The 12,350-nt window shown below is 36.4% G+C and overlaps 1 protein-coding gene across 1 annotated transcript in view; it reads left to right on the forward strand.

Annotated features, from left to right (window-relative positions):
* The first annotated feature begins 3,633 nt into the window (after positions 1 to 3,633).
* Positions 3,634 to 12,350, forward strand: part of LOC115224035 (alpha-(1,6)-fucosyltransferase) — a 248,718-nt gene continuing 240,001 nt past the window's right edge. The window contains exon 1 of the mRNA XM_036513073.1: positions 3,634 to 3,748. The gene's annotated coding sequence lies outside the window, so the exon portion shown is untranslated. The remainder of the gene's footprint in view (positions 3,749 to 12,350) is intronic.

The raw sequence follows: 12,350 nt of genomic DNA on the forward strand, positions 1-12,350 counted from the left end.
ACTCTGGTGGTTGAAAAAAAATCAGTAATATGCATCACAGATGATAAATGAATTCCAGGGAAATATGTCCTGCCTGTCCAAGGCATTTTCATAAGTTTATTCTAAACATCCCTGCTTGTTTTCAGACATTTGGTTGGCCCTGTTCCATACATTCTCTGTATATATAAAGCTTTCTTGTCATAAGTTCCAAGGTACTCTGGTAGTTGGAAAAAAGAAATGTGTATCATATGTGATGCATGGACACCAGGGAAATATGTCCTGTGTATCAAATGTGATTGGACACTAAAACTCTGCTTGCGAAGACCTGTTGAGGCAAGTGAAATCAATCAAAAGCAAAATCAAAATCAAAATCAAATTCGATGACTGGCGTCCGTGCTAGCAGGGTTCAAAGAGCACCATACGAGCGTGATCATTGACAGAGCAGCTAACCGGCTCCTGTGCCAGTGGCACTTAAAGGGCACCATTCAAGCGTGATCGTTACCAGCGCCGCCTTACTGGCACTTGTGCCCATGCTAGTAGGGTGCCAAGAGCACCATCTGAGCGTGATCGTTGCCAGAGCAGCCAACTGGCTTCCATGCCAGTGGCATGTAAAAGGGCACCATTCAAGCCTGATTGTTACCAACGTCGCCTTACTGGCACCTGTGCTGGTGGCATGTATAAAAGGATTCAAGCGAGGTTGATGCCAGTACTGCCTGACTGGCCCCCGTGCTGGTGGCACGTAAAAAGCACCCACTACACTCTCAAAGTGGTTGGTGTTAGGAAGGGCATCCAGCTGTAGAAACACTGCCAAATCAAGATTGGAGCCTGGTGCAGCCATCTGGTTCACCAGCCCTCTGTCAAAATCATCCAACCCATGCTAGCATGGAAAGCGGACGTTAAACGCTGATGACGATGATGATGATGATGATGAGAACCCAGAAGAATGAAAAGTCAGTTTGTTGGAGATGGAAAGTTGTCTTGTTGGAATTTGAATTCAAAACCTAAAGGTTGGAACTAAAAACTCCAACATCTTTTATCTGATGCTTTAATTATTCTACCAGCCTGCCAGTCTATTGTTAGACTCTTGGACTAATAATATCTCTGATAACTGCAATGAGAGGTATTTTCCAAAAAAAAAAAAACCAAACAAATCTGTTGATCAAGAGAAGACTTTTAATTAAGAATATCCCTTGCTGTTTTGTGGAATATTAAAAAAAAATTGGTCAGTCTTTTGGGGTTTTTTTTTTTGGTTTGTCCTCATTATTAAATACCTTCTTTAATTTGTCTAGGTTAGTGAAATATAGTCGAAAACTTGAAGTCTCTTTCACATTGTTTACTCTCCTTTAGTCTTCTATAATTATCTTGATTTATTTTTTTTCTTTGGTCTCATTCAATCTTCCTTCTTTTACACCCTTCCTTTTGTGTGACCTCCACCTCTTCCTCTTCCTCTTCTTCTTCACCTCCTCCTTCCTCCTGTTTCTTCTTCACCTTCACCTCTCCTTCTTCTTTTTTCTTTCTCCATCCATCCATGTCTGCTGTGTGTACAGTTTGTATTGTGCCTGTTGCGTAGTGTTTCTTTCTGTGCAGAAAGCTAATCAAATAGAGTTTCGTCAGCTTGTATTGCTGCAGTAATTAAAAACTGAACTCATTCCATCTTGAGACCTGTTGACTACCTTGAAAGAAACTTCTTTCATCTCGCTGCAAAATAAAACACAAAGTCCAACATAAATTAGAGTGGGGGGGGGGAAGAAAAAATTCATTAGCTCAATTATTTTCTCTTTTTGTCTGTGTAGGTGTGTTTGTATATGTGTGTGTGCATGTGAGAGAAAGAGAGAGAGAGATAGACTAAGAGACGGAGAATGCAATTTTTTTTTTTTTCTTTCCAAGTCCAATTTATTTGAATTTTACTCTAATGAAATTTCCCAATTTTTGAAAGCAATTATGTAACAGCAATTACATTATTCCTGTAAAATTTTAGATTTTGTTAGCGAACTTTTGTAAGCTTCTTAATGCTGTGTGTGCATTTGTATGTGCGAGCGTGCACACATGCATGTGTATGTGCGAGCGTGCGTGCATGCATGTGTACGTTCCATTTCTCACTCAAAAAGGAGCCGAAAAATAAATCCTAGTTTGTCAACTTAATGTATTTCTTTTTATTAACGAAATTTGCTTTTTTTTATTTTTTCTTCCTTCCTTAGAATATTGCTTGCCTTTTGCTGTTGTTGTTGTTGCTGTTGCAGCTTAATTCGAAACCTCATTCTTTCTTTGTTTTCACACAAATAGAAGTGACAGGAAAAAGGAAAGAGAGAAAAATCAAATAACAAAAACGAATAAGCCAAGAAGTTTCGTTATTTCCTTCTCTTTTCTCGAATTCTTATATTAATGTGTGTATATGTAAATATATACACGTACATTTATATACACATATATTTATCTATGTATATGTAAACATGCATGTTGTGTATGTATATAATATATATGTATAATATATATATATATATATATACTATATTATATATATATATATATATATATATATGTGTATATATATGTGTATATATATATATGTATATATATTATGTATATATATATATATATATGTATATATATATGTATATATATATGTATATTATCATATATGTATATATATATATATATATATATATATATATATATGAATATATATATATATGTATGTATATATATATATATATATGTATGTATATATATATATATATATATATAATATATAATTAATATATATCTATATATATATATATATATGCTTTATTTGTGCATGTAATGTGTGTGTGTGTGTGTATATATTATACATATATATATTAATATATTCAGTTTTCTTTTACTCAGTAAACTTCTTATTTGTACCTATTTTTTTTTTTATTAAATTAAAATTAAAAAAAAAGAACAAGCAAGTCTTAACCAACTGAAATGCTCACCCTGCTCATTAAATACTCGTATGTTAATTAGATATTGATTAATACTACATTCGAAAGTTGATATGGTTTTTTTGGTGTGTGTGTGTGTGTGTGTTTATGCGAGAATGTTTGTGTATGTTTTTGATAGAAAAGAGGAAAGTATGAGGGGTGGTGGGCAGGGTTGGAGCCGCTGTCAATTCATGATCTGTCAACACTGCTGTGTTTAGTTTGTGTGACTGCTTCAGCTGATAGCTTGGAAGTATAAAACTCAACATCACTTGCATGGTTAATACAGTCAGCCACCACCGGAGTTCAATCAATCACTATTAATCAGCGAAGTTCAGTTAATCACCATCAATAACCCAAAGTCAGTCAGTCACCATCAATTAGCCGAGTTCAATGGAGCGCCATTAATCAACCAAGTTCATTTAATTGCTATCAATGAATCAAGTTCATTCAAACACCAACAATCAAGGAAGATCAATCAGTCACCATCAATCAACCAAGTTCAGTCAGTCACCATCAATCAACCAAGTTCAGTCAGTTGACATCAATCAACCAAGTTCAGTCAGTCACCATCAATCAGTCGAGATCAGTCAATCACCATCAGTCAGCCACGTTCAATCATTCGCCATCAACCAACCAAGTTCAGTTAATGACCATTGACCGACCAAGTTAAATCAATCACCATCAACCAATTAAGTTAAATCAATCAACGTCGATCTACCAAGTTAAATCGATCACCATCGACCAACCAAATTCAATCAATTACCATTGACCAACCGAGTTCAATCACTTACAATCAATCTTTAGAAGAGAGCAGAGTTTTAGAGGTTTGCTATGATTCATTTGTCCATTTCTGATATTACGAAGGAGAGTACGGGGTTGTGTGTGTGTGTGTGTGTGTGTGTGTGTGTGTGTGTGTGAGAGAGAGAGAGAGAGAGAGAGAGAGAGGGAAATATGTGAAAGAAAGTTAGAGATGAGGAATTTTAATCTATCCCCCATGAAGTCCACTCTTACAAATATCCAAGCTATGTCTCACATCCAACAATAATTTGTGTATGTATATATGTCTGTGTTATTGTCTCTTCTCTCTATGTGTGTGTCTAAGTGTGCATCAGTGTGTGTTTATGTGGGTGCATATGTGTGTGTGTGTGTCTACATGTTTTTTTTTTTATCTCTGTGTGTTTTTAAGAAATAATGCCTTCCATAAATAAATCTTCTAGATCTGAGCTGCTATATCAATATAATTTTCATGGGTCTTTAAAAAAAAATGTTATAAAACAATTTTTGAAATAGATTCAAGAATCTTATTTCATAATCCTAATATTGTCTCCAACAGATTTCTGAGATCCTTGCTCTCTCTCTCTCTCTCACACACATTCCTGTCGTTCTCTCTCCCCCTATCTCTCACATTCCTGTCGTTCTCTCTCTCTCCCCTCTCTCCCTCTCTCCTTCCTATCATTCTCCATGTCTCTCTTTCTCTCACACACATTCCTGTCATCGTCCCTGTCTCTCTGTCTGACATATTTCTATCATTATCTCTCTCTCTCTCTCTCTCTCTCTCTCATTCCTGTCTTTCTCCCTTTTCCTTCTTTCTTTCTCTTTCTGACATATTCTTGTCATTCTTTGTCTTCCTCTTTCTTTCTTTCTCTCTCTCTCTCTCTCTCTCTGTGACATTCCCGTCATTCTCTCTCTCTTTCTCCTCCCTCCCCCGCTCTCTCTCTGTCATTGCTTTTTCTTTGACATGTCACTGTCATTATTGCTTCTGCTACGCACTCCTGTCAATATCTCTTTGACATATTCCCATCAGTGTCATTGACATTTCCTATTTCTGCATCTCCCCCCCCCCCCCGCTTTCTCTCTGTCATTGCTTTTTCTTTGACATGTCACTGTCATTATTGCTTCTGCTACGCACTCCTGTCAATATCTCTTTGACATATTCCCATCAGTGTCATTGACATTTCCTATTTCTGCATCCCCCCCCCGCGCTTTCTCTCTGTCATTGCTTTTTCTTTGACATGTCACTGTCATTATTGCTTCTGCTATGCACTCCTGTCAATATCTCTTTGACATATTCCCATCAGCGTCATTGACATTTCCTATTTCTGCATCTCCCCCCGAAACAGTTTCTTTACTCAGAAACTAACTTTCCATTCTCTGATCAATCTGAATTCATTGCAAATACTCACATATCAGAACATCATATTCACTGTGTAATGCTTTGTGTACACATGTATATGTGGAGGCGCAATGGCCCAGTGGTTAGGGCAGCGGACTCGCGGTCGTAGGATCGCGGTTTCGATTGTGAGTGTTTATTGAGCAAAAACACCTAAAAGCTCCACGAGGCTCCGGCAGGGGATGGTGGTGATCCCTGCTGTATTCTTTCACCACAACTTTCTCTCACTCTTACTTCCTGTTTCTGTTGTACCTATATTTCAAGGAGCCGGCCTTGTCACTCTCTGTGTCACGCTGAATATCCCCGAGAACTAGGTTAAGGGTACACGTGTCTGTGGAGTGCTCAGCCACTTACACGTTAATTTCACGAGCAGGCTGTTCTGTTGATTGGATCAACCGGAACCCTCATCGTCGTAACCGACGGAGTGCTTCCATTCCACACATGTATATGTGTGTATGTATCTGTGTGTGTGTATCTGAGTGCATGTATGTATTTGTTATGTATGTATTATATGGCAATATCTTTTATCTTCCTCCTATCATCTTTTGCATTGTCTTGCCATTGTCGCCAATAAAAGCACTGACGTTTGTTTTAATTTTCTTAATCTTGGAACAGCTGAAGATGACTGCATATAAGAATTAAATTAGGAATGATTTTAACTCCAAGCCATAATTTTAATATAGTGGAAATAATTGTTTTAACTAGGTTTTTGTTAATAAAAATGATTGCAGCTAAGATTTCAATTATATCTGTTATTATTATCTGTTTTGTTTTGTTTAAAGGTTGTCTTGATTTTTGATTTCTATTTGTCTCAGATTTTTTTTACTATCTGCCAATTCAATATTGAATTTCCTCACCAAATCAACTAGAAATAAAATATTTCATCCATCACAGTACAGAAATGTCGCTGTTGTCTAGTCAGGCAAAAAATATTGATATTTACTGGATTCAGTAAATGAAGCTCTACATATTCATCCTTCCATTTTTATCTGCCCACGTTCCTGCAGAGGTCCTTTGGCACCTCCTCTGTAGGGTCCTCTCAGAAGCAACCATCATTACACTTTCTGGCTGGATTCCCAAACATGACCGACTGAGACTGTGGATATTATTATCTGACCATGTTGTAGCCTTCTTGTGACACAAACCCTACTTGTAGCGACACAAACCCTACTTGTGAAGACCTGTTGAGGCAAGTGAAAATCAAAATCAAAATCGATCAACATCAATGGAAATTGTAGCTGTGATACCAGTGCCGGTGGCACGTAAGAGAACCATCCGAACGGGGCCATTGCCAGCGCCGCCCCAACTGGCATCCGTGCTGGTGGCACGTAAAAAACACCATCCGATTGTGGTCATTGCCAGCCTCACCTGGCCCCCATGCCGGTGGCACGTAAGAAGCACCATCCGATCGTGGCCGTTTGCCAGCCTTGTCTGGCACCTGTGCAGGTGGCATGTAAAAAGCACCCACTACACTCACGGAGTGGTTGGCATTAGGAAGGGCATCCAGCTGTAGAAACACTGCCAGATCAGACTGGAGCCTGGTGCAGCCTTCTGGCTTTCCAGACCCCAGTTGAACCGTAGCATGGAAAACGGATGTTAAATGATGATGATGTTGATGTTGTTTTTGGTCTACTCCTGATTGGCTTAGCTTGAAGAGTCCTTCTTGTAATTCTTTCCATGACATTCTAATCACATGTCCATAGAACTGAATTTTTGACCCCTCAGTACAGAGAAGTAACAGCTCAACCTGGAGAGACTCACTGATCTCTCAGCTATGCATCCCTTTGAGTAATGTTACTTCAGAGGTCCTTCAGAGGAATCCCATCTTTGCTCAAAAATTGAATTCAAGATATTCATATTAATCCTAATGAACTTGACATAAGACTTACAGAGTGTAGAATCTTTAAATGTTTTACTGACTGCGGTGACCACTCACGTTTGGAGAACAAACTATGCTTTTAGAACTTGTTGGTCTCCGTTTTTTTAAAGATAACAGAAGTTGAAGCAAGAGAGTCTCTGTTAATTAAAATTAGAAATATATAATGTGTAAAGAAGATGCAGTATAACGAACAAAGGGGACAACTCTGGATATATCTTAATCTTATTAGACCTCTTCAGTGAAGCATAGTTATTAATGTGTTTACTAGAGCAATGGTTATAGAGAAATATTTGATGTATGTATATATATATAGACATCAAATAATTATTATATATATATATATATATATATATATATATATACACACACAACTTATAAACAAGGGCTAAAGAAAATTATTTCTATTCCAATATGCTGATAACAGACTTTTAAATCGTCAATTTCCACATAGTATATATATATATATATATATATATATATATGTGTGTGTGTATTTTTTTTTTTTACATATACATATATATATAGCAGCGCTCGTACCCTTTTTGGTCTTGTATGTAAGTACATATTTTCTATATATATATATATAATAATTATTATTTGAAGGAATATTAATCCAAACTTACAGGGAAAAAAATTCAATTTAGAAATAACAAATCAAATTTTATACAATATAATATATATATATATATATATATATATATATATAAAACTAGAAAAAACCCACCTTGGTGTAATTTAATTGTTCATTTTGAATTGATAAAAGGTGTTTTTTTTTCTAATTTTATATATATATATATATATTATATATATATATATATATATATATGTGCACACAAAACACTTGGTGTGATACAGAGAAATATTTATATTTATTCAAAGATTGCGCATACATTTTCGATGTGGTAGAAATAATGTTTTATTCTACACAAAGCTGTGTATACTTTGGTGTGTAGAATGTTGGTTTGTTTCTGTAACGCGCTTCAGCAGACAGAGCGGCGACCCTAGACACTGATTCAAAAGGAATGTGCTTTATCCTAAACTGCTATTTTCCCTTACAGGTCGTGGGATCTGATACTCTTTAAAAATGTGTATGTGGGGTGGATGGATGGTTAAATTATGTCTGAAAGGCTTTTCAGTTGTTGATAGGGTATATGAACCAGTGAGGCCACTAGGTACCAGGGTAGAAGAATGAAATCATTTGAATATCTTGGATTAGTCACAAGAAACAGTGCTTGGCAGGAGACCTGAACATCATTCAAAATCTGTGTGTGCATATGTGTATATGTATTTACATGTAGGTGCATGTGTGTGTATTTTTGTACATCTATGTGTATATATATTTTGTGTATGTATATATGTATGTGTGCATTGTGTTTGTATTGTATATATGTATGTATGCATTTGTCTATGTATGTATATATGTGTGTGTGTGTGCGCATTTATTTCTATGTGTGCTTGCATTTATATCTATATATGTGTGTATGCATGTAAATATGTGTGTGTGTGTGTGCGTGTATAGGTATGTGAATATATGCATATATGCGTTAGTATATCTGTAAAAAATAAGAATGAAATAATTTTTTTTTGTTTTTTAGTTTGTTTTTTTCTGCATGTTTGAATACACAACTTCAATCAGATTTCAAACAAACAATTTTGTTTAGTCATTTGTAAGCCGGCTGTCCAGATCTTTTTTTTCAGAAAGTTTATCAAATACCTACACGGTGGTGCTGCTATATAAAGTTTCATTTCAACCAACACACACAAAACTTATATTTGTAAGAAAACCCTCGAATTAAATATGAAAATGATCCAGAAAAATAACACAAACAATGCTCAGAGCATACAAAATTATTCACTTTTCACAAAATATTTCAACACAACCCCACCACCCCAAATTTCCAAACAGTGTCACAGCATTTAATCCAACATATAAATATACATACCAAACCAATAAGTATATATTTATGTGAATGTTTATACAGCTGTATATAACTGGTTCCCCGTAAAAGGCACTTAGTCCACTCTGCAGGGTGATTGGTGTTAGGAAGGGCATCCAGCCATGAAAAACATGCCAAAACATCCTCATCATCATTATTGTTCGACCGTGGTCGAGACAATGGAATCTACTATGTTACGCCAGACTTCACGGTCCATCATAGCATTATGGAGGTCCTGTTGCTGGATGCCTGTATCCCTGGAGATTACATCAGGGTAGGAGAGTGTGCGCCCTCTGGTATTGCGAGCAGATGGCTTCCAGAGGAGAAGAGTAGAAATTACCTCGTTTTCAGCTCTACAACAATGTCCAGCAAACTGGACTCTTCTACCTTTCACAAGAGATGATACAGGTGGTAATTTCCCATATATTTGTACTTTGGTTGGATGACGCTTCCACGAGACATTTTGAGCTCTCATAAGGAGGCGAGTGTAAGTTCCATCCAAGAGCCTCTCAAGCTTCTTTGATAACATCCAGGTTTCTGAGCCATATACTAAAATTGGTTCGACTGTGGCTTTGAAGATTTTAAGTTTGAAATCTCAACAACCCTGCAACCTATGGCTCTGAGATTATACAGGTGGTAATTTCCCATTTATTTGTACTTTGGTTGGATGACGCTTCCACAAGATAATTTGAGCTCCCATAAGGAGGCGAGTGTAAGTTCCATCCAACCGCCTCTCAAGCTTCTTTGATAATGTCCAGGTTTCTGAGCCAGAGGAGTATTAGATTTTAATTACAGAGGAGTATTAGATTTAATTTTTATTTTTTAATAATTGTAATATCTTGACTACATTATATTTTACTTGTTTCAGTCATTAGACTGCGCTCATTCTGGAGCACCACATTATACTAGAATTGGTTTGACTGTGGCTTTGAAGATTTTAAGTTTGAAATCTCTACTTAGATTTGATGACCAGATCTTATGCATGTCATTACAGGCACGGCAGCCTGGTGTAGTCTTCTATTTGGCCAACCGCTGTCAAACTATCCAACCCATGCCAGCATGGAAGCCAGACATTAAATCATGATGATGATGATGATATATAATACCTCGTGTGAATATGTATGCATATGCATATACACCAGCAAATATGCATAAAGTAATGTGTAAAGTAGGTTATGTACAAACCACACTACATATCTTTCCAGCACTCACACACATTTTATTGTTTACTTGTTGCGGTCGTTGGACTGCAGCTATGCTGGGCCAAATTGACTCCGGAGTGGGGTACTTACATTTTTAAGTCTGGTACTTATTCTACTGATTTCTGTTGTTGAACTGCTAAGTTACTGGGATGTAAACAAACCAGTACCTGTTGTCAAGTGGTGGTGGTGATCACATACAATACACACACACACACATATACAATGGTTTTTTTTTTTCTTTTTTAGTTTCCATCAAATTAAGCCACTTACAAGGCTTTGGTCAGCCTAAGGCCATAGTAGAAGATACTTGGCGAAGGTGCTACATGGTGGGGCTGAACCCAAAACCATGTGAGTGTGAAGCAGACTTCTCGCTGCACAACCATGCCTAACATCTAATCATAACATTTCTTACCCTTACCCTTATCCACTCAGAAACCACATATAAAAGAACACCACACACACACACACACACACACACACACTTATCTCAGCTCCCCTTTCTATATAACTTGACTCTGGCTCCCTTCTCTTCTTCTGCTGTGTCAACTTATCTGCCCTTAAGACTCCATGGGAGTGGTTTGACCTGATTAGCATTAGCAAAAGTTTGTACAAGAACTGACTGTATATATATATGTGTGTGTGTCCAATCTTATAACAATATTGATATGTTAAAATGAAAATGTTAATGAATGTATATTTGTATATATCATTGCTATTATGCAAAAGTGTTGTAAGTCCAAAACATTGCTTTTTCAGAAAGCCAAAAAACGGTTTCACCATTCCATTTCTTTTTACATTAGCAACAGTTTAGGCGCAGGAGTGGCTGTGTAGTAAGTAGCTTGCTAACCAACCACATGGTTCTGGGTTCAATCCCAATGCGTGGCATCTTGGGCAAGTGTCTTCTGCTATAGCCCCGGGCTGGAAACTGAAAGAAGCCTGTCGTATATATGTGTATATATATATATATATATATATATATATATTATATATATATATGTATGTGTGTGTGTTTGTGTGTCTGTGTTTGTTCTCCTAGCATTGCTTGACAACCGATGCTGGTGTGTGTTTACGTCCCCGTCACTTAGCGGTTCAGCAAAAGAGACCGATAGAATAAGTACTGGGCTTACAAAGAATAAGTCCCGGGGTCGATTTGCTCGACTAAAGGCGGTGCTCCAGCATGGCCGCAGTCAAATGACTGAAACAAGTAAAAGAGTAAAAAGAGAGTAAAGAGTTCCAGCTTAACAATAATAGTTTGTTGGGTGCATAAAATCATAGCTCTATGCATGTTTGATGTTTTCAGTCAGAAATATTTTTGCAAAACTGTCGTATGTGGGACTTGCTACACTTTTGACAAATGCTAAACCATTCTACTACACTTTGACAATTTTCAACTGAAGCAGCTGGAGATACGATAGTTTGACCAAAAGAACTGGCTATTGCAAACAAAATTAAATATTGAAAAAAAAAAAAAACGCATTTGACCAAATTTGGACATACAACAGTTTAACATAATAGCAATTATTTATATTTATATATATATAATTAATCAAAAAATGAAGAAAAAATACAACAATGCAAGGACATGGAACAGTGCAAAGTATATATATATATATATATATTATTATTATTATTCTATGTTTGACTTTTGCTTTATATTTGTACAAGTTGGCTCCAAGTCTCACCCAGAGACCTCAAGAGACAACAGGGTTGGAAATTCATGTTGTTGTTATGCCTAGTGTGCCATATATTTGGGGGGTGGGGGTGTTGTACTAATGAATGTCTAAAAAAAAAAAGTTTTTTTTTTTTTTTTTTTAAACCGAAAATTATGTTTGTTTTAAACCTTGAGATTACATAGAAAGTATTTTGCGTAGGATATGAGCAGTTCCCATGAGCACTATCTTTTGAATTTCTGCCATTTTTGGGTTTCCTGGTATCTGAGTTAGGTAGCTATCAGCCCCTTTTGCTATCATTCCCAGGGCACCTATGACAACAGGTATTTATTATTATTATTATTATTATTATTATTATTATTATTTTGCTATTGTAATGTGTGAACAATGGATAGATAAGACATGAAGAGAAAAACATCCACCCCCACTCACCACTACCACCCACATTAATGAAGCACAGATGTCACATAGTTAAGCCATCTGTTTATATATATTTCTTAATTAATTGAGCCAGTGTCAACAATGTTAAATACATTTGTTGCTTTTAATTAATCATAATTCAGCCAGA

This window comes from Octopus sinensis, linkage group LG24 (assembly GCF_006345805.1).
Source record: "Octopus sinensis linkage group LG24, ASM634580v1, whole genome shotgun sequence".
Taxonomy (NCBI): domain Eukaryota; kingdom Metazoa; phylum Mollusca; class Cephalopoda; order Octopoda; family Octopodidae; genus Octopus; species Octopus sinensis.